Source organism: Lepidochelys kempii, chromosome 1, assembly GCF_965140265.1.
Source record: "Lepidochelys kempii isolate rLepKem1 chromosome 1, rLepKem1.hap2, whole genome shotgun sequence".
NCBI lineage: Eukaryota > Metazoa > Chordata > Testudines > Cheloniidae > Lepidochelys > Lepidochelys kempii.
In genome coordinates this window covers 137,924,118-137,944,567 of record NC_133256.1, presented here as the reverse complement: position 1 = coordinate 137,944,567, position 20,450 = coordinate 137,924,118, and the positions used below count along the sequence as shown (strand labels likewise).

The 20,450-nt window shown below is 41.9% G+C and overlaps 1 long non-coding RNA gene across 1 annotated transcript in view; it reads right to left on the bottom strand.

The window, feature by feature from the left end:
- Positions 1-19,890, bottom strand: part of LOC140915904 (uncharacterized) — a 32,956-nt gene extending 13,066 nt beyond the window's left edge. The window contains exon 1 of the long non-coding RNA XR_012160319.1: positions 19,777-19,890. This is a non-coding gene — a long non-coding RNA (uncharacterized lncRNA). The remainder of the gene's footprint in view (positions 1-19,776) is intronic.
- Positions 19,891-20,450: the final 560 nt, after the last annotated feature.

Sequence of the window (20,450 nt, the reverse complement as noted above, 5' to 3'; positions counted from 1 at the left end):
AGAAATGTATGAAGCAAACTGTAAAACTGATTACTAGGCTCAAAAAGGCTAATATGCAATTTGTGTTCTTTTATGTAGATCAAATGCATTCAGTGCAGCTCATAGAGCTTAGATACTCAGCAGGGATTCACAGGGTTGAGTATCAGTCAACCACAGCCAGCCACTAAACTACAGGGCAAAATCTGCTATTGTTCATTAGAATAGTCACTTAATCTATCTTAATGGGTGAAAAACCCCTGGGACAAATGTATATTAAAATCAGCAAGTTAGTTGTAATGTTTAAGAAAAGCTGTAAATATTTTTGTGATAACACTGTAAGACATTATGAATGAGTTAAATCCTCTTGAATGTCTTCACATTTAGCTCTTGAAAATGTGGCTGTCTAGCAGGCTGTTTTCCTTGATTGGAAGGAAACCCACAGGCACTAAAAACACTTACCATAAGGATGAACATGAAATAAACAAGGTAGCATTTCCTTTGGCAATCTGAAGGAAGTTATGTCTGATCAGTTTCTGGGAAGCACCTGAAATCTGCTGCTCATACTCTATTGCTAAATCCTGTAACATGAATGCAGTGAGCACAGCTGCTTTAATAAAATGCTTTTAGAAAACCACTGTAATGAGTAGCAGTATGTTGTGACTAGTAGGAGTTCCTACCCTGGCATCAACAAGACACACAGACCCCAGGCTTCTGCTTCCCTAGGATTTGACATTATTGGAAACTTAGTAACACAATGTAAACTTTGGCCAAAGCCTCCTATCTATTTTGGCTGCTCTGCAGTTTCCCTCCCCTTAGACCTCTTCTAATTTCCTCTAGCACAAAGAGTATTCCCCCACATTCTTTAGATCCTTTTTGGTGATTATGGTGTCCACCTGCTATCATGACACAGAAGTAATTACTTTGTAGTAATTAACCTTAAACCAGGATTTTAGCACCTGAGCCAAGGGTGACAGGCATGTCTACACTAGCACTTATGTTGGCAAAACTTTTGTCACTCAGGGGTGTGGAAAAAAAACCATGAGTTTTGCTGGCATATGCGGCTATATGAGCGCTCTTACAGCGGCACAGTTGTGTCGCTGTAAGCTTGTAAGTGTAGACATGGCCTTAATAAAAGAGCCTTGAATTCTTATACAGGGTCCTAGAGTCTGCCACTCTGTAAAGAAAGAACACAGGCCCGGATCCTCACAGGTATTTAGGCACCTAACTCATTGAAATCAATAGGAGTCAGGCACCTAAATACCTGCGAGGATCCAGGCCACAGAACTGGAAACTAATATCCTCCAGAAACATCCTAAATCTATATCACCTTCAGCGAACATGAGATAGGGTTTTCCATCCATCTGCCTACTGGTTCCACATCTGATGATGCTACTGGAGGCTGAAGAGGGAGAGGTGGGAAAAGTTTGTTACTGTTTGTCCATTTTCAGGGGGAAGGAGCAGGGGTGGGGTGGCAGGGTCTGCTTTGAAATCCATTCAGACCAGTTGGGAGTATGACACAGAACTCCTTCCTCGTCTCACTTACTGTGGAGCCCAGGCCTCTTGGAGCAGGTTTCCCTGTGCTGGTACTGAGGATTAGAGGGGAACAATGTATCAGAGCCATTGCTCTCCACTCACTCTGGGTTTGGGGGCACAGACTTTTCAAGCAGAATTTGCTACTTTCTTTTTATGGGAATGCCTAGAGTCTACATCCAAGATCAGGGCACCATTGTGCCAGACACCGTACGGACACATAGTGAGAAACAGTCTTTGCCTCAAAGAGTTTACAATCTGAGGCTCTGATCCTGCAAATCCTTACACATGTGCCTAACTTGACTCTTCTGAGTAGTCCCAGTTAATACAATGGGACTATCCTGGCAGTCAAGGGTAAGTGTTTGCAGGACTGGGGCCTAAATAAAGACAGAAAAAAGGATTAGAAGGACATAGTCTTCTTCTCTGTGGAGGGTAGCATGTGGGACAGTCTTTGTAAGCGTGGAAGAATCCCATTTATGCACTGCAGCCCAGCTAATCCTTCACTTAAGCCACTTATTTGTGATCTGCTCGGCAGATCTGATGGAAGAACTTAGTCCTGGAAGATTTATGCATTCATACACCATGAAATGCATTTCATAAGGTAAAGCATTTTGGTGTCTCTTTTTTCCATTGCTTTCACAGAGCTCCCATTCTTTCCAAACACATGATGCGGAGGATACCCTGCTGGGTCTGGATAATCTGCCTTATCTTTATCCACATGGCCTCTGCACATCTCATCATATTTCATACCACATAATGTATAGTTGGTTGCCTTTCCCCATGATCATTATTCTTGTTTCCAATATAGTGATAATCGGCCTTATACAATTATTTCAGCTGTAGTGTAAAAGTGTATTTTATTTAAGGAATATGGGCCTCTTAGCCCTTAGAAATTTAGAGCTACAGTGCTACTTATTTTATGTGACATTTTATTTGCAGATTACATACACCCACTATTAAAGCAGATTTTCATTTAGATAATTACACCTTCTTACTTATAGATTGTATGGCAAGGATTACACATTTCTTTTGTTCAGATCACCCTGTTTTCAGTATAACCTCATAATCTTTTTCACCCTTTGGTCATAATCTTCCATGAACAATGAAGAGGGCAAGAACACTAGTGAAGTCTGATTTCCTTTCTGTTGCCATACAGTCACTGGATCGCATATATCACATATCCACTGCATCTGCTCTACCATTTAATTTCTTTCAATAGTTATATCACACATGGAGGTAAAGTATAAACATCTGCCTCCATAGGAACTCTTGAAGATATCGTTTTTATAATTTACCCTCAGAAATCTATGAAAGCTGCACTGTCCATTCCATACTACTGAAGAATGATAATTACTGTGGTTTATATTTAATAACTCACTTGTTAACAGAATAACCACACTGGCATATAATGAAAATTATATTGGGATTTTATTTCTTTAGACTGAAATCCTTTTGCTACAAATGAAACTTGGTAGAAGAAGAAAATGCTTTGAATCTCACAAAACCTTAGCTGGTTTTCAAAAACATAGATGTTCTGTGAGACGTCAAATTTTTAGGCCATTTTTTGGAAATGAACAATTAGTATTGCTATGGTTCTGTACAAACATGAACTAGCTAAACCGTGGGATTTTCTCCCCCATGTAAAATTGCTTCTCCAGACATTTTCTTTTCTACCTGTAACTGGAAAACAAATGATAAAATGAAACAATGGGGTTTGAGATCTTCCGAATAATCTCTCTATTTTAAACGCCAATGTATATAGTGAGATTTCCAACTTTTGTCTGGAGAACTGTTTCTCAATTTTTTTCATTTAAAAAATGGAGGGAAAAGTCTCACCGATTCTCAAGGACACACAAAAGGCCCCCCAATGCTGATGAAACTCTGCAGAACTGGAGTGTATTGGGGAGGGGCTTCTACAACCTTTACAGACTAAAAAGGTGGACTTCTACTGTGAAATCACAAGCCTAAACCACTTGAGATAAAAGATAATCACTATTCCCTCTTAGCATTATAGGGTCTATGATATCCAGTTGAATAATTTTGAATAAATTGAATAAATCAAAGTGAGTTATGCAGATTATGTTAAATGAATGCAGATAAAACCTTTCTGTCACACCAGATCATCATGCATACTGCATATGCCAAATATTGTAGAGGAAAACTATTTTTAGGAATGTTTTAGAACAGTGGTTTACACCTTTTTTTCATTTTCAGACCCCTAAAAATTTCAAATGGAGGTGTGAACCACTTTGGAAATCTTAGCCATACTCTGTGGACCCTCAGAGGTCTGTGGACCACAGATTGATAACTGCTGTTTTAGAACATTTTTTTTTTTAAAAAAAGGTTATTTTGACTGCTTTTCTATCCTTCTGCATGTAAAGTCAGGCGCCCCAGTTACGATGAGTTCAATTACACATGTGCACAGGAAGCTATAAAAAACACCATGAGCCAAAAATCAAATGTTGAACATAAAAACGAATCATTATTTAAAGTCCATTATCTTGGGACCTTCCAGGTCTAAAAGTAAGTGACACTAGAAAGCTGGAAATTTCCCCTTCCACATGATATAAACATTTTATTTCTAGCATTCCAGAATATTTGGGGATATTAGACTTTAAAGTCACATGGCCTGTGCACCATGTGGGGGATAAAGGCTAACAAATCAGAATGGTAGCATTTTACACCCACTAAATGACAACTCAGGGCAACAAAGACTCAGGTCCGTGATAAGGTAATGCTTAGAAAAGCTGTTCCTAGTGCAGGACTGGACCTTCTCCATCCTATCCCCAGGCTAGGGTACATCTGAAGGAAATTCCACATTTGGTGGGTGAGAATGAGGAAACATTTCTCCAGCAAGTTGATTTATTTTTGCCTCATCAGAGGTTTTGGAATATTAGAATAAATTCTGGGAGTTGGAGTAACAGGCAGAAGTCAGTTGAGGCTGTTGGAGGTGCCATAAACTGTACATTCATCGAGCATGTAGCTCTACAATTTATCACATGGATCTCACCTCCACATATGTTGTATGTTTGAGGGCAGGCATGGAGGCAAAGTGCATTGCTGTTTCACCATTCTCTGTACTGATGAGCCAGATTCACAAACAGGAGGCTCTTTAGTGACACACTGTTAAGGGCACAGCTGGCTCCCAGCCTGGTCGCTAGGCAACCCAGAAAGCTCAGCTGGTCCCAATGAACTCCCTCCAAACAGTTGAGCTTCCTGATGAGGCAGGGTTGCCAGAGATCTGCTACTTGAGCCTGGTAGCAGTAGCAGCTGCTCAATACATACCACGCCCACAGCTGAGCTTACCCTGCTCTCACTTCCATACCCTGCTCTAGTCCTTGCTCCAAGCCCTGCTCCACCCTCAGCCTCCCTGTCTGCTCTGGTTTCGGATTCCTGGTTCCGACTCTTGGCCATGTCCCTGACTACAACTCCGGCTTCTGACTCCAGTTCTGATCTTCACCTTGGCCCCGATTCTGATTTCACCCTTGGACCCGTGCCTGATCCCTGGATCTTCATTGGTCATCATCCAAACTGCCACCACAACCACCAGGCAAGGTCCTCCTCCACCCACCAGGTAGGCTGCCATGCACCAGCAGCTGACAGTTTGAGCAGCCCACAAAAGACCAGATGTAGAGAGGGCCTGGGCTTAATGACATGGAGGCCCCTCCTGGAATGAGCACAGCAGGAGCTCTGCTCACCCTTGTGGACTTATTAGGGGCCTAACAGGTAGAGTGACCAGATGGCACATGTGAAAACTCAGGATGGGGGTCGGGATTAATAGGCACCTATATGAGACTGTCAGGGTTTCTTCCCCACTCTGAATCTAGGGTACAGATGTTGGGACCTGCATGAAAGACCCCCTAAGCTTATTTTTACCAGCTTAGGTTAAAACTTCCTTAAGGCACAAAATTTTTGCCCTTGGATTAGGTAAACACTGCCACCACCAAGTGATTTAACAATCAATCAGGGAAAGGACCACTTAGAGTTTCTATTTCTCCAAAATATCTCCCCAAGCCCTTACACCACCTTTCCTGGGGAGGCTTAAGAATAAACAAGATGAGCACAAACCAGCCTTGGATTTTTAAGATCCAAAAAAACCCAATCAGATTCTTAAACAGAACTTTATTAGGAGAACAAAAAAAGATAAGAGAACAACTCTGTAAGATCAGAATAGAAGATAATCTTACAAGCAGTCTGATTCAAAACATAGAGAATCCCTCTAGGAAAACCTTAAGTTACAAAAAGGCACAAAAACAGGAATACACATTTTCTTCAGCACAGTGAATTTCACAAGCCAAAACAAAGAAAACCTAATGCATTTTCTAGCTAGATTACTTACTAACTTTACAGGAGATGGAGGGCTTACATCCTTGATCTGTTCCCAGCAAAGGTATCAGACAGACAGACAGAAGCCTTTTCTCCCCCTCCAGATTTGAAAGTGTCTCATCCCCTCATTGGTCATTTTGGGTCAGGTGCCAGCCAGGTTACCTGAGCTTCTTAACCCTTTACAGGTAAAAGGACTTTGCCTCTGGCCAGGAGGGATTTTATAGCACTGTATGCAGAAAGGTGGTTATCCTTCCCTTTATATTTATAACAAAGACAAAGCCACAAATATTGGAACTGTCCCTATAAAAATCAGGACATCTGGTCACCCTATTTACAGGAACTGCTGCACTTTGAGAGCAGGATGCAGTCCTGCAGGCAGCTACAGCCCTCCGCCCTCAAACTCTCACACCTACTGTTCGCAAGCCCTACCAGACCAGTTCAATGGGGTCCAGGCCAAATTCCGGGGTTTCTTGAATCAGTATTGCCTGCTGTTCATAGTGTGACTGCTATCATATCCCACACACTGGCCCCGAGTAGGACTTGTGATTAGCCTGTTTACTTGAGTGGCCCCGGAATGGGTTTCCCCACTATTGGGGGGTAAGAGGGTCTAGCCCTTTTTGTGAATGTTTTGAGGAGTAAGTCCAGGCACTGGCAGGTATTTTTGATGACCCTAACTAAAAGCACACTGCAGAGGCTTCAGTTGCAAGCCCTCTTGACCCTTTGCCAGACATGCAGTGAAGTTTAGGTGCCTGGAAGCCTTTACCCACTGAAACAAGGCCGTGCAGTGACACTGCTTCCATTCAGGATTCAAGGATTCTATTAAAGATGAATTAGCTTGAGTGGAACCCCTGCCTAGCTTCAGGACCCGGGTTGATCTGTGCATCAGGATTGAAGACAGACTGACTAAACAGTATGAGACCAGGACAAGAAGTGCAACCTCAACCCTTTTCGAACCAGGTCCTTCCATTCTGTGAGACTCCAGGTAATCTACCATACCCCAAGCCAACGCAGATCAACCAAGTTCAGTCCCACCTCTCCACTGATGAAGAGAACTGGCACCGGACTCTAGGACTCTGCCTGTATTGTGGGGAATCCAGGACATGTGACCTTTGCACCCACACTAGAAGACCATGCACAAGACCAGTAGGCCTTCTCCAGTCTCTTCCTATGCCCCAATTCCTTTGGTCCACTCTTTTGATGGATTTCATTGTGGAGCTGCCCTGCTCCCAAGGGCAATCAGTGATCCTGACCATTGTAGACTTCCAGACAAAAATAGCCCATCCCCTGCCATATCCTCCAATCAGCTTATGAAATGGCCCAACTCTTTGTGGATCACATCTTCCGGCACTATGGCATTCCAGAACACATAGTTTCTGATCGAGGCCCACAAATAGTCCCCTGGTTCTGGCTGGAATTCCTCTGCTGTTTTGGGACCAAGCCCCTCATTTCAACTGCCTCCCTGCTCAGACTGACGGCCAGACTGAAAGTCCTAACCAGACTTGGCACATTACCTCTGCTGTTTCCTGAATTTTCACCAAGATGACTGGGTTCCCCTATTATCATTGGCCAAATTTGCCTACAATAACACCACCTACACCTCCATCCAGCTAAACTAGTTGTTTGCGAACTTCAGTTTTAACCCCCAGGTTTCACCCTGAAGTATCAGAGGGTTCCTCCATTCCAGGAGCCAGAGACTTGGTCCTCCACATCCACCAAATTCATCAGGCACTCGCAGAGCATTTGACTAATGCCAAAGTGTCCTATAAAAGCTACGCTGATTAACATAAGCAAGCCAGCCCAGACTTCAGCGTAGGCTATGTGGTGTGTCTCTTTACCCAGAATTTCAAATCAACCCCTGCCAAGCTTGACCACAAGTACCTTGGCCCCTTCTAGAGCACCCAGAAGATAAATCCAGTGGCCTTCAAGCTCCAGCTCCCAGCGTCCCTCAAAACACGCCCCGTCTTCCAGGTCTCCCTTCTCAAGCCTTTCATCAACAACCCATTTCCTGGGCGGATGGATCCACCACCATCACTCATAATAGTCCAGGGAAAGGAAAAGTATGAGATTAATCAAATCCTGGATTCCTGACAGGTAAAGGGTAAGCTCCAGTACCTAGTGGATTGGAAGGGGTATGGGCCAGAGGAGAGATCCTTGGAGCTCTCAGAAAACATCCACACCCTCTCCCAGTTACACAAATTTCACCAGCAATTCGTTGACAAACCAGTGACAATGGCCTCTGGAAGGAGCCCTAGGAGAGAGGGTACTGTCAGGGGCACGGCTGGCTGGTTGTAAGGCTGCCCAGCAAGCTCAGCTGGGAACAATGAGCCCCCTCCATATGGCTGTACTTCGTAATTGGTCAGGAGAGCCAGCGGTCTGCTACTTGAGCCTTGCAGCAGCACAGCGGCTGCTCAGTGCATATCAGGCACGCAGTTATGCTTACCTTGCTCTCACTTTCACTTCCTGATCCAATTCTTGCTCCAAGCCCCTGCTACAGCTTCTCTGTCTGTCCTGGTTTTGACTCCGACTCTTGGCTACATCCCTGACTACAACTTCGGCTTACCCTTCAGCTTAGACTTTGATTTCTGAATCCCAGCACTGAACCCTCGGCTACATTTCTAACTATGACTCTGGCTTACTCTTCGGCTTAGGCTTTGGCTTCTGAACCTGGTTCTGATCTTTGGCTTCACTCCTTGACCCTGACTCTGGTGTCACCCTTGGTCCAGGCCTGATCCCTGGATTTTTGCTTGTCATCACCCAAACTGCCCCACTAGGTAAGTTGCCCAAGACACAGTATTTCTATCAGCAGCATCTGAGAAGTGTTTTCACCATTATTTATTCTCCTTTAATTTTGATTGTGCTATAAAAGCAATTAGCTCAGAACCAAGACTGAAATGGGCTGCCTCAACCCAGCTAGGGTTGTTGTGAAGGTAGCATTCAAAATGTGAACCAAGTGTAAATTGATGTCAGCCTGAGCCTGGGGGACAACTTGAGGCATTGCTTGAGAGAGGTGTGAATGGCCCTTATTCATCTCAATTGTATGTTAACTATGAAGCTTAATGATGTGTTGAATATCTACAGGTTTCAGCCAGCCCTCTGCCATTTACATTGGTCAAACTGGACAGTCTCTACGTAAAAGAATAAATGGACACAAATCAGATGTCAAGAATTATAACATTCATAAACCAGTCAGAGAACACTTCAATCTCTCTGGTCACGCAATCACAGACATGAAAGTCGCTATCTTAAAACAAAAAAACTTCAAATCCAGACTCCAGCGAGAAACTGCTGAATTGGAATTCATTTGCAAATTGGATACTATTAATTTAGGCTTAAATAGAGACTGGGAGTGGCTAAGTCATTATGCAAGGTAGCCTATTTCCCCTTGTTTTTTCCTACCCCCCCCCCAGATGTTCTGGTTTAACTTGGATTTAAACTTGGAGAGTGGTCAGTTTGGATGAGCTATTACCAGCAGGAGAGTGAGTTTGTGTGTGTGGTTTTTGGGAGGGGGGTGAGGGGGTGAGAGAACCTGGATTTGTGCAGGAAATGGCCCAACTTGATTATCATGCACATTGTGTAAAGAGTTGTCACTTTGGATGGGCTATCACCAGCAGGAGAGTGAATTTGTGTGGGGGGGTGGAGGGTGAGAAAACCTGGATTTGTGCTGGAAATGGCCCAACCTGATGATCACTTTAGATAAGCTATTACCAGCAGGACAGTGGGGTGGGAGGAGGTATTGTTTCATATTCTCTGTGTGTATATAAAGTCTGCTGCAGTTTCCACGGTATGCATCCGATGAAGTGAGCTGTAGCTCACGAAAGCTCATGCTCAAATAAATTGGTTAGTCTCTAAGGTGCCACAAGTACTCCTTTTTTTTTTTTTTTTTAATATCTACGATTTCACTACTGATTCAAACACAAAAAGGAGACCAAAATATCATTTATTTGGGGTAAGGTAGACGCTAAAAACCTCAATCAAGGATTCAGGCCACATTGTGGTAGGCATTGTACAGACACGCTCCCCCCCACCCCCCCCCCAAAAAAAAAACCCACAAAAAACACAGAAGACAGTCCCTGCCCATGAAAGTTCACAACCAACATGTTAGGCAAGTCGATACACCAGGTGGCCCAAACAGCCAAATGGGATGTAGAGGAGGTTGGAGGATGAGGAAAAAAATAAAATGCACAAAGTTTAGCAGAAAAACAGTTTGTCATTTGTCTAAGTAATGCCAGATGGGAGAGATTTGTAGGCATCATAGCCACGGTAGGTTTTAACGTGGAATTTAGAAGAGGATAAGGTAGCAGCTTTGTGAATTTTGACAGGGAGCTTTTCTTCTTCCTGTTGAAGTCAAAAGGACTTCAAAATGTGGTCCTTTGTTTGGAATGCTGCACATTCCTAGCCTTATGGTAAAATATTGAAACCCAGCTAGAGCTGTATATATAACAATTATTTTTAACTTCTTTGAAGTATGATGGGGACCAGTCGACTGAGGCAACTTTCAGAGTAACAGCCGTGTTAGTCTGTCTTTGCAAAAAGAAAAGGAGTACTTGTGCCACCTTAGAGACTAACCAATTTATTTGAGCATGAGCTTTCGTGAGCTACAGTTCACTTCATCGGATGCATACCGTGGAAACTGCAGTAATTTGGAAAGGAAGATGATGTCTGTCTGTATCTGTACAAGTTTTTTCATGCAGTTGATAGATTTCCACTCCATATGGCTAAATGCAGTGCCTTGCATAATGACAGGTTTCAGAGTAACAGCCGTGTTAGTCTGTCTTTGCAAAAAGAAAAGGAGTACTTGTGGCACCTTAGAGACTAACCAATTTATTTGAGCATGAGCTTTCGTGAGCTACAGTTCACTTCATCGGATGCATACCGTGCAACTTTGTAAACTTCCAGTGCAAATGTAGGGACTGTCGGGAAGCGTCATATGTTTAGAAGTGTTGGCATTTCAGAAATAAATATTGATTGTCCTTTTCCCATTTGCCTGAAGCAGGTGAATCGAGAAACTTCTGAAGCAATAATTTATTGTGTCTTTACCAATTCACTGAAGCGTTTAGGAATATAGCCCAATGTCTCATGACATTAACTGGTTGATATGTTATCTCACTGTTTCCTGCAGGATCTTGGAGGGCAAACTAGGCTCTCCATTTAAAGTGCTACAGAACTCTACAAGTCCCTAGATAGGGTACCAGACTGTGTGTGAAATGAGGGATTAGCCCCCTTTTTTGGCTTCAGACTCTTGTCTGACCCACTTTGCTCCATGTTGCCGAGTTTATCGGATTTGTTTCAGCCAGATGTGTTGTGGGCTCCTGACACCATCCCAAAATGCTCTGTTCTGGTCTGTCTTTGAAACAAACAATTGATTCATTCAGCTAAGGGAGAGCACTGGGAGAGGTTAGGTTTATCTATAAACTTTTCATATGAACTGAGACTGAAAGGATGGGGTGGGATAGGGAATGTGTCACTCAGAAATGAGGCAGTCAAAAGCCTACGCTGAGTTTAATTTTAAGATCTATTTTAATCCATTGGTCAAAAATGAGGCTGCAGATTGGAATCTGCAGCTGAGAGCACAAAGGGGGAAATTATTCTAATTAAGTTTCAAAAATGCTGATCAAAAGAGATGAAAGGGGTAGAGGCTTCCAGTGGAAGACAGAGGGAGAATAGTAGGATTCATTCCTGTCACTTTTATAATCAGTCCCACTGTGACATGGCATTGGAGTGCCTGCCTATTAGGCCAGCCACCATGCAACTTTAATTAAATAAAACAGTTAAATTACAGTATTTAACTAGGACAAATCTGGGAGATGCTGAGCACCTGGGTCCTTCCTTCTATGGAAATTCAGGACACTTGGTGTCTTGCAGGATCAAGTCAATTGTTTGGAAAATCCTTGTATGCTCTTGAAAAGAATTCCCCCTATGTTGATTTTGACCACTTGCAGCAGGCAAACATTAACTTAGGGCCACAACGTGAAGAATGAAATCAAAATAAATCAGGCTGGGTCTGCTTAACTAACTAGTACATTAACTTCTTCACAACAGTGACAATGCCAGCTTTAAGTCACAATGCAACGGAGATTAAGGGAATTGGGCACCTAAAATCCAGGGCCTGCCTATGTCCTGCCCTTCGCATGCCCTGGCTGTCCATTTCAAATTCCCACTGACTTCAATGAGAGCATGATCAGGCCTCAAGATGGCAACATGGATGGTGCAGGGAGAGCAGACATTCTGATTTGTGAACATTTTACAGCCACCTTGCACCGGTGTCAGAGGCTACATAAGGTGCAAGAACCACTGAGTTTAAATGACTTGTGCAAATTCATAGAGGAAGGATGTGTCAGGAAGCAGGGCTTGCAGCAGAGCCAATCTCCAGTCAACCTAACAAGCGCACTTAGCCTAATTGATGGGAAGAGTCAGCGGACGGGCATGTAAACCCAACAGCAGCAGTAGTTAAGTGGCTGCTCAAAGCATCTACCTATGGCTGTGATAGATCCTGTGCCTGCTTGATCCCAGCCTTGCTCCTTCCTTGGCCCCAGCCCTGCCCCACTTAAGGTAACACAGTTCTGTCCCTCAGCTCCAATCCCTAACTTCCAACTCCAGCTCTGACTCCTGCTCTGGCCACTAAGCCTGGTCACTGACAGGACTACAGCAGAGCTAAGATTAGAACCCAGAGCTTCAGAATCCCTTCTTTAACCATACAACCATATTTTCCCCTACCTAGCAAATGCCAATTCAAAACACCAGCATTCCCATATTATTGAAGGTAAATATTTTCAAATCTGCAGGGCCAGATAATTTGCATCCAAGAGAATTAAAAGAATTGGCCAAGGCTTTCTCTGACAGATATATGTTAATTTTTAACAAAACTTGGAATCCTGGAGAAGTTCCAGAAGACTGCAAGGGGGAAAAAAAACACAAACAACAAAACTGAAAACTCTAGACTGGTTAGCCCGACATTGTTCCTGGGCAAAATCATGGAAAGGCTGATATGGAATGCAATTGGTAAAGACTTAAAAGATGATAGCATAATCAATGCCAATCAACATGGTTTTATGGAAAATAGATTTGTCAAGCAAACTTGATATTTTTAATGAGATCCCAAGTCTGGTTGATAAAGCTAACTTTACTGATATAATATGCGTTAATTTTTATTATTCTGAGGAAACAATTAGCACTATACCAAGCCACTGCATCTCATGATAAATGGGTTAAAAACTGGTTAACTGATACTCACAAAAAAATTGTAAATGGGGAAGTATCATTCAATAGGGGTGTGTCCAGTGTGGTCCTACAGGGAACTATTCTCAGCACAGCATTATTCAATATCTTTTTTAATGATGTAAAAGCAAATTTAAAATCATTGCTGGCAAAGTTTGCAGATGATGCAAAAATTGATGGAGTAGTAAATAATGATGGGAACAGCTCAGTTGTACAGGCCAACCTGCATCATTTGGTAAGGTGAGCTCATTAAACAACATGATGAGACTGCCTAGAGGGGTCTGGCTTCCTGCATCCCAGGCTCCCAGCTCTCTGGCAACCCATGATGGGGGAGAGGGAGTGAGCTGGGAGGAAACCAGGCAGGTTTTCCTTGATTTCATGCCTAGTTTCCACCAGAGGATTCAATGAAATCTCCATGTCCCCACAAAAAAACCCAAAAACAAAAACACCCTCTTTTTAAAAAAAAAAAAACCAAAAAAAACCCCCCCAACATTTTCCAGTGGAAAAATGTTCTGTCAGAAAATTTCTGACCAGAGCTAATAGCAGTGGTCCCTTCTGCCCTTAAAATCTATGAATATACATGCTCCCTAGCTCTTCCTTTGGAATTTTATGTACTAAAACAATTGGTCCCTACCACATGCAGAAACCCCCCCTACTCCTCCCTCTTTGTTGTCTTGCTTTGTATTTTCACTGTGGATACCAATCAAAATTGGTGGCATTGCATTGTAATATTCACACACACACACATTTTCTTCAATAAGGAAACCCTCCCCATACCAAGAGATCGAAGTAGGAAATGAACTGCAGTTGCCATCACCATCGTTACTTATTACAAACACAGAAGTAGGAAAAAGCTGGGCTAGCAGCCAGAAAAAACTAGGCACTTTCTGATATGGTCTAACCTGACAGAATACAAGAAGAACAGTTCCATACTGAAGCGGTAAAACTAGACTCCTGAGGAAAAGAATCACTCTGGTGTCTGCTGCTACCATATTGCTTTTAATTCACATTAGAGAATTGGATTGGCCAGTAAACTATCAAAACAAAGGGAGAAAGAGAGCAGTAAGAGGGATGAAACACTTTCCTCCACAATCAGTTCAGGTTGAATATGCAATCAATTCTATAAACTCAGAAAAATCCTGGTAAAGGCAGGAGTGGCTTGGAAAGACTGAGGTAACAGGAGTACTGGCTCTTATTTTGAACCACAAATCTGTGTTTATGTTTTCCAGTCTACTCTGACATACATCAATGGACGCACTTCCACAGGCCTTGGAAGAAATTGACTACAAATTCTCTGCCGACAAAAAGGGTTTTACTCAATGTGAAATATGCACATGTAGTAAAGTGATAATAAGTACACTCCCAAGGATGGACAATGTGTTCTGTATCTCAAGAATATGCAGAAATGTGTCCATAACTATTTTATGGCACAAAACCTTACTCACATGAATAGTCCCAATGGCGTCAGGGGGATTAATTACCCATTCAGTCGATAAGGGTACTCAATAAAGCACAAATTGTTAACAGTAAGGGTAATTAACCATTGGAACAATCAACCAAGGTTGTGGTGGATTCTCCATATTGGACAATTTTTAAATCAAAATTGGCCGTTTTTCTAAAAGACGTGCTCTAGGAATTCTTTTGGGGAAGTTCTATGGCCTGTGTTAAAGAGACCAGACTAGATGATCACAATGGTCCCTTCTGGCCTTGGAATCTACGAATATGAATGCTGACCACTCACATAACTAATGCCTTTCTGGATTGGGCCCTAAATTATTAGTTTTTTTCAAAATAAAAGTTTTTGGCAATGAAATTATTTTCCTGTGCAGAAGCAGTAAATGTGAGAGTATTAGATATACAAAATTAAGGAATAAAGCACAAATGAGGAGGTATAGGTTATGGAAGGAGGTATAGGTTATTATTATAAATGTTTTTCAATAATTTTAACAAATTTAATATAGAATGTTACAGTTAAATGGCTTTTTTCCCAAAAAAAAATCTGAGGGGGGAGAACAAATCTTAGCATCACTACACAGAGTCCACTCACTGCTGGATGGCATCTCCTCCCAGCCACTGCTGGGGATTAGCTCCTCTGCAATCCTACCCCGCTTTCTGCCGCTGCTGCTCTCTCTTTCTCTCTCTCATGCTCTGCGACTCAGGGTGCTGTGTCTGTGTGGCTTGGCCCTCTGGCCAGGTCACTGGGCATTTTCTGCTTCCGGGGTATCAGTCACTTCTTCCAAGATCGCAATCTTCCCTTCACTATTCCAATGGTGCCACTTTCCCAGTGGCTGCCAGGGGAACCCAGGCCCACCCTCTACTCTGGGCTCCAGCTCAGGGGTCCTGTACTCAGCAAGCTCTGCACCCCCTTAAAACCTTACCATCTTTTCCCTCAGCCTTTTCCTACACCCTCTCCACCTAGTTTCCCTTCTTTCCCTGTCTGCTGTCCAGCGAATGGCTACAGATTCCCTCACTGCAGCCCTATTCTATTGCCAGCTTCCTGGTTTATTCTAGCCCTGCCTGTTCCTTCCCAGCTGGGCTCCATCTTCAATCAAGCCTTCAAACCCTGGCTCTTCCTCAGGTGGAGCCCATCAGGTTAATTATCCTAATTAAATATTCATGGTAAATAGGCCCAATGGCCTGTGATGGGATATTAGATGGGGTGGGACCTGAGTTACCTAGGAAAGAATTTTCTGTAGTATCTGGCTGGTGAATCTTGCCCATATGCTCAGGAGTTAGCTGATCGCCATATTTGGGGTCGGGAAGGAATTTTCCTCCAGGGCAGATTGGAAAAGGCCCTGGAGGTTTTTCGCCTTCCTCTGTAGCATGGGGCACGGGTCACTTGCTGGAGGATTCTCTGCTCCTTGAAATCTTTAAACCACGATTTGAGGACTTCAATAGCTCAGACATAGGTGAGAGGTTTGTCGCAGGAGTGGGTGGGTGAGATTCTGTGGCCTGCGCTGTGCAGGAGGTCGGACTAGATGATCGTAATGGTCCCTTCTGACCTAAATATCTATGAATCTATGAACCTGCTCTGACTTGTGTGGTGTGGACAGCCCACCACGGTCACCAAGATCATGGACTAGTCAATTGGTCTACCCATATAGAAGGATAGAAAATGATAAACTATTACTAATCAGCCAGTGTACCTTAAGCAACAAAGACATTGCCAGTTACAGATTTCTGCAAAACGTAGTTGTCTTTCAACCCGAACGCTTGTAACTAGTGAACTAATGAAAGCAACTAGAATCTTACATCAACTACTAATAAAGAAGGAAAAAGCGGATGCCTCTAGGCTAATACTTTTGTGCAATTCAAAGGCTGCATAAACATCAAGCAGGCTAGTATGGCTGCAAATACAGAGATCCATCTAAATAATGAAACTCATTAAGCTGGAGCCACGTTCCAAATTTTAAAAGTGAAATGTACTTTTCTGCATATATATAAAGACAGGTAATAAAATATAGGGGTAAGCAAGCCCATGTTGCCCAGAGTCTAATAGACAATAAGTTCAAAGTAGGACTGGATTCATAGAGCAACACTCCGCTAATCTGTATTCGGGTCTCAAGTGTATTATCTGTAATTTACAACCAATTTAAATGGCATTAACAGTCTTCCCCTTATGGGAATTTAAATTTTCATCCTACCATTGAATTAAACACTGATTGCATATTTTCTATAGGGGACGTAATGCTCTTTGAAGCTTGTTTTGAATAATAAAGCATCTATTCATGCACATGGTGCAATGTGCTTCTTTGTCCTGAATGTAGCCGAAATAAAATGCGAGTTAAAAGGATTTTTCCTCTAGCCACGGGTTTGTTGATTGCCATCTATTTTCATCCATTCAAAATTTTAAAGAAAAAGAAAAAGAAAAAAACCGTATTTTCTTCCTGTGTTGGAAACCCTCATTTATCCAGTAGAGTATTTCCTGAGCGTATTTGGGATGAACAATCAAGAGGTTATCTTTAGGCAAGGAGCCCCCTACCCCCAAAACAAAAACAAAGCACACAGAAACATCACATTCTCATCTTTGGGAGAAAATATTGCACATAGCATGTTACCGCTGTGCTAGGGCCAATCAATAAATCCCAAGAAAGAGAATATGAGGAGGAGGAGGAAACTTTTAAGATAACAGACAGCAAATTAGGTAAAATAATATTCTTGACCTTTTTTGTCCACATTTGTATGGAATTAATAATTGATTCAGGCAAAGAAGGTTATTACAGTTATTCCTTCCAGGATATAGATTTTTAACAACTTAGAATTCCAATTAGCGAAGCAATCTACACAGCCCTTGAGCTGCCCTGGCATTCCCTAGGAGTTTAGAAAAAGCCCGCTTGCTACTGAAGAAATGAGTCTTCGTAGCTTCCATTCACCACTGGATAAATTCCAAGTTTTATAAGCATGGTAATTTTGAGATTCAGCTTTATTGGGCAGGTATATTTTAAAAAATGGATCCCTTTCTCAAAGGGACACCCATCAACTTAAAATCTAGCCAACTTCAAAAAGTGAGTTCAGAAGTAGTCCCAATTATACCTCCTATCCAGGACCATTTCTGTGGTTTTACAATCACATTTTTCTATATTTAAATATTTTTTCCTCTCTGTTGTTGCTGTGTTTGAAAGACACAGTAAAAAAAACAGGGATCACGGTCTAGTCATATAGGTCAAAAGAGCATTTTTACAGCTCTTTGTACATTATCAAAGTAAACAAGCTAAAAAAGAACTCCAGTGTAGGTGTTAGTCGCAACAGTCAGTAAAAATGTCTCAGGCAGATTTCAGATTTTTTTTTTTAACGTGATGTCCATTTAAAAACATAGGTATAGTTGTGTCGAACAAAGTGCTGTAGCTGAGTTAATAACCCCCAATATTTATGAACCTTTCATTTATCCAGACATGACAGAAAAGACAAAACATAGTAAATATATTTTGGCATTTGGTGATATGTGGGGTATAAAGCAATGTAAAATATAATTTAAACTGGTAAATGATCATCGTTTTGTTTTCTGGCAGGCCCAAATTTTCTGCTTTCTCGAAAAAACAGAATCCCCTCTAAAGAATCTTCCCTCATCTCTTTTGATCTTATGTAGATTTTTAAAAATACAGACTCTACCAGAAACACAAGGAACTTTCTAATGATGTGTGTCGCTCTCAATCTAGAACGAGAGTATGTAGCTCCTAGACGGAAGAATGCTGGTGAAAACCTGATAACTAGAGATTTAGAAAGAGGCTGGGAAATTTTGGACTGCTACCTTCCTTTCTTATTCCAATCAGGACTCCGTCAAACAGCGATATTAACTGCACCTCTACGCTTAAACAAACATGCAAGTTTCCCATATGGGATATTTGAAGTTTCCTGCCGTTAATATGGTGCACCTGTTGTAAAACCGAACAGCAGTAATGCTGTTACTCCATCCTTAGACAAAATCCAAGATGTTATGTTGCTGCACTGGGAGATCTTTGACTGCTTACCTTCCACAGATTTAGTGAAGTAGTGGAATACTTTCTCTGTTGCTTTCAAAAATAATTTTCAGCATATCATGAGGATTAGAGGGATACGTTAGTGACAGATTGGTCTCCTATATGTCTTGAGTCTAACTCTCATTTTGTTCAATTTTCTCAGTATAGAGATAAAACCATGATAAATATTCTGTTTAAAATAACCCAGTATAAATGGTAAGTAAAATTTGATAATTTGACAAAGGTTTGTCTGACAAAGGTTTATTTTCCTGTGTTATGTTCACCAAGGCAGGAATTTGAAGGAAGAGAAGAAAGAACTATTAAACACATGCACATACTCATCTGCAGTCTGCAACTCCCAAGGGTGCCTTGTATTAGCTACATGAGTGGCTGTTATCTACGCCGACAGTATAACATGAACAAATTATACTACCATCATGAAGAACAGAGCAAGACATTTCCTGATGTGATGTAATTGTTTTACGAAGTCTTCATAGTTCAGAAAACCACTTACAATTCTCAGTGCAAGAACAAAGCTCAAAATTATAGCACTGAGAGTTTTTATTATATTTTGAACTAATATTGATAATACTTATAGCTTATATGCCATTATTCAGGTTCAGTCATTAAATAACTAATCCTCACAACCACCCTGTCAGGTAGGCAGGGTAAATATTATCTCCCTATTACAGATGAGAAAAATATGTCACAGAATTGAAATAACCTGCTCAAGGCCATACAACCAGCCAGTGCCCAGAAGAAGAATCAGAACTTTGTAGTTCCTGGCTTCCGGTCCAATGCTCAGGCCATTCCTCTCTTTGATTAAAGGATCTCCCATGTAACAGGAGCCACTGGAGTCTAGGGATATTGCTGCTGATTGCCATGAGACTTTTTCAAATCCTGACCCATGTCACGTGACGGGGCTCAGGAAAAGTCTTACCAACAGTCCTGTGTGAGAGCCTGTACATCCAGTGTTGCCAACTCTTATGACTTTATCATGAATCTTGGGATAAATGGTGTCCTTCCTATAGCCCAAACTGCTGAAGTGGTGTGAATACAAGAGAGTCTCAGTTTCATTTAAAGAAAAAAAGTCTAGAGCCCTCACAGGTGCAGAGAAAAGCATGAAAATGTGACCCCAATACACTTGAAAACCAGAAGGTAAATCAAAAGAATCCACAGTGTATTTTTTTTTTTTTTTACATCTCCTGATTTGGGGGAGGGGAGGGTCGGTCTTTTTATTTAAACAGTTGGGATTGGCATTACCACATACCTTTATGAAATGGCTCATGTTAGTTTGCTTCCTTCACGGTTGCAATCTCACTCAATCCACGTGTAGCGGCCTGGCCTCCTCCGGTGGTCAAGTCCACAGGCAACATACCATTCTAAGAACGCATCTAGTGAAAAACTGAACAACCCAGCAAACTTTAAACATTTCTTTCTGTTTTTCACTAGCATGGGAGGGCAAAACACCAATGCATACATCAGGGGATATTTACATTACATTTTATTACAAGTCTAAATGAAGGGGACATAAATTTGCCAAGTTGCTGTAATAAATAAATAAAGGGGGCGGGTGAGCTCTCAAAGGAAACCCTACGTCTGCTTTCCAGGCCACTGCAGTGCAAATGTGTGTTTAAAAAAAAAAAAAAAAAAGGCAGGGCAAAGGTGACAAAGCAGACTCAAACATCTCCATTGCCATAGCAACAAGCAGCATTAGTCTGACACAGCAACAGAAAGCAAAATATATCCTTGCACAAAATATGCTGCAAGTTAGAAAAATATGAGTCAGTGCAATTCTACCCATATACTGCACACACATAAATAACCAAATATAAATGACTTCATATTACTCAATAAAATGACTAATTGCTATTTAAAAATAGATTTTACTGCAAATAAATATGAGTTTAATTGTCTATCAAATCCAATTTCCCTCGACATTAA